This window comes from Suncus etruscus, chromosome 16, assembly GCF_024139225.1.
Source record: "Suncus etruscus isolate mSunEtr1 chromosome 16, mSunEtr1.pri.cur, whole genome shotgun sequence".
Lineage (NCBI taxonomy): Eukaryota > Metazoa > Chordata > Mammalia > Eulipotyphla > Soricidae > Suncus > Suncus etruscus.
The window spans coordinates 14,725,952-14,729,108 of NC_064863.1; the positions used below are offsets into that span (position 1 = coordinate 14,725,952).

Genomic DNA, 3,157 nt, shown 5'->3' on the forward strand with positions numbered 1-3,157 from the left:
AACAATTCATGTCTTCAAGAGCCTATTGCTCTGCCATCTGTTTCCAAGATATATCCTTATCCAAGATATATCCAAGATATTTCCTTATATCCATAGGATTGTGCATTCTTAGTTCCATAACTGACTCGAGACTTCAGGATCATCAGAAAAACTGACTGATTTTCACCTATGTTCCTTTTTTGTATGCCCAATATCATGCACAGTGCAGAATGCATATCTGTTGGGTTGAGTCAATCAATCCCTTTCTTATTAATTTTTACAGCATACCCTTCTATACCTTGGGAAATGCCTAAGAAAACTAAACCTTTGTCTAGCATATCTTTTAAGTTCGTGAGTTGAAATTTGAAAAGAAAATTCCTTGATAGACTTTTGCTTACATTAAAATAGACAATCACTATGAAGAAAAGTACAGATGTTCACAAACTTTAATCTTTTAACAGCATCAGGAAATGTGTTCAAATCTGCATTTTCTCATTTTGAAAACAGAACCAATGTTGCTGAAAATTTTGCAGTACATGCCATTTTTAAATAGTAGACATGTTTTTTTTAGTCTACATGTTTTTAAATCAGATTTCCTTTGGTGATTCCAATGTCTTATGAAAAATACTTAAAAATGGGGTGGGCAGAAAAAAAAAAAAAAGAAAAATACTTAAAAATATGAGGCCGAGAGATGGCGCTAGAGGTAAGGTGTCTGCCTTACAAGCGCTAGTCAAGGAAGGACCGTGGTTCGATCCCCCAGCGTCCCATATGGTCCCCCCAAGCCAGGAGCAATTTCTGAGCGCTTAGTTAGGAGTAACCCCTGAGCATCAAACGGGTGTGGCCCCCCCAAAAAAAAAAACAGAAAAAAAAGAAAAACACTTAAAAATAAATTTTGAGTTTGAAAATTTCTAGAACAATTTATATTCCAACTTGTCTCCCATCAATGGCTAAATAAAAACATTTATGTTCCTATTGTTTTAATTGTGGTATTTCAATGAGATCATAAATAGGAAAAAATAGCTCATTATGTTAACATAGGTGTATTGATATATTTTCATTTTTCCTTTGTCTACTCTATGGAGAATGCTATTTGTATCCTTTTAAATAAAACACATACTATTTAATAATTTCTTGATGCTACTTGGTTCATTACTCATAAATCAGTTATGATGCAATAAACATATATTCTTTGTTTATCAGACATATTAAAATTTTTCTAAATATTTTTTATTTGTTTTTTTTTTCTTTTTGGCCACACCCGGTGCCTCCAAGGGGTTACTTTGGCTCTCGCCTCAGAAATCATTCCTGGCTTGGGGGTCCATATGGGATGCTGGGGATGGAACCCAGGTTTATCCTGGGTCAGCTGCGTGCAAGGCAAAGGCCCTTCTGCTGTGCTATTGCTCCAGCCCCTAAATATTTTTTATTTGTGTTCTTTGTTTTTTGAATTAATAGTAATATATTCAGTTCTCTACTTTGATTTTGGTGTGAATGATAACATTACTTGGTGGAGTCCATAATATCTATGCAAGAGAACAGTCCTTTTTGGATGTAAAGGTTAAAATTAGAAAGAATAAACTTCTCTCAACAATAAAGCATAACTTATATTTTTAGAAGAATAGAAATAATTTTATAAGGTTCCACATTGATTAACATAGTAAGAAGACAGGACAAACAAAAATATCTGAGATCAAAATCTGTGGATTTTTTTATTGTTCTGTCATAGACATAATAATATACTTTATGGACTCTTCACAAGCTTCAGCTTGTGAAAAAACATGTCTACTATTTAAAAGTGGCATGTACTGCAAAATTTTCAGCAACAATTGTTCTGTTTTCAAAATGAGAAAATGCAGATTTTAACATATTTCCTGATGCTGTTAAAGGATTAAAGCTTATGAACATCTGTACTTTTCTTCATAGTGATTGTCTATTTTCATGTAAGTCTTCAAGCTTCAGCTTCTGTATATGAAATGGGGGATAATAAAAATATTTTATCTCACAAGTTATAAACATTCAATCAAAGCCTTAGTAAATTATTTGTATTTTCTCCCAGTAAATTCTTGGTAAATATTAGCTATTAATATTAAAGCTAGACCTTTAACTGTAAACTCTGAATCACTTTGCTGTTAATTTTTAATCTTAATTTATGTTAATTCTAATAATCATCATGCATTGTTTTTATAGAATACAGATGATTGGAATCAGTGATAAGGCATTTCCAGAGGTTTGGAAGAGAAAGAGCCTTTGGGAGGAATGGAGAGCAACGTATTGATTTATGAATCCACCTGTCCATCTGCTAATAGAGCAGCTGCCCCTCCATTTACATTCAATACATGGGTACTTAACATCCTTATGCAATGTGTCACTTGCCCAAGATTTTCTCTCCATTAGTTCCTATAATTGTAGATTTTTCCTTTTTATTTTTATATTTAATTTATTTTGTTACATTTATAATGGTTGTACAAAAGTGTTGATGCTTATGTATTTTAAGTTTAAAATGGAACTACAATATATATCAGAAGACAATATATCAGAGACAAAATTGAGGAGGTCTGGAGGGTTCAGCTCCAGACATGAAGGTCACCACAGGGATCATTTAGTGCAGTCACAGAAATAATTACACTGAGAACTATCATAACAAAATGTGACTGAATGAGGGAAGTAGAAGTAGAAGGCTGGTGTGAGGTGAGGAGGAAGGACACTTGGGATATTGGTCATGGGAATGTTGCACTGGTGAAGGATTTTAATATATATATTTAAAAAATAAAAAAAAGAAAAGATAAGATAAGGCCTCCCAATTCTTACCACAGGCTGTGTTCTTTACACTGACTGTATAGAAAGAGGAGGTACAGTAAATGCACCCCATATTCACCTCAACACAGGCCCTTTGCCTGATCTGTATTGTGATTGGGGGACAAAAAAAGACAATATCTTGCCAACATAATTCTTTGCAACCTTTCAAACTACACCCATCAGTCACCCTGGGAACTTAATTTTGAGATCAGTGTCTAAGAATAAGAATTTTGGTTGGTTGGTTTTCTTTGGGGACTATGTTTCCTTTATATAGTTATATACAAGAAATTAATAATCAGTTTTATACCTCTGTTTATTTTATCATGGCACCCTTCGATACTGTATATGATGTTGCAAAAGGCAAATTGTCATCTTTTCTAAAGAC

The 3,157-nt window shown here is 33.4% G+C and overlaps 1 non-coding gene across 1 annotated transcript; it reads left to right on the forward strand.

Annotated features, from left to right (window-relative positions):
* Positions 1-2,767: 2,767 nt before the first annotated feature.
* LOC126033325 (small nucleolar RNA SNORA51) lies at positions 2,768-2,899 on the forward strand. The gene has a single exon (XR_007504433.1). It is a non-coding gene; the product is annotated as a small nucleolar RNA SNORA51 (small nucleolar RNA).
* The last annotated feature ends 258 nt before the right edge of the window (positions 2,900-3,157 follow it).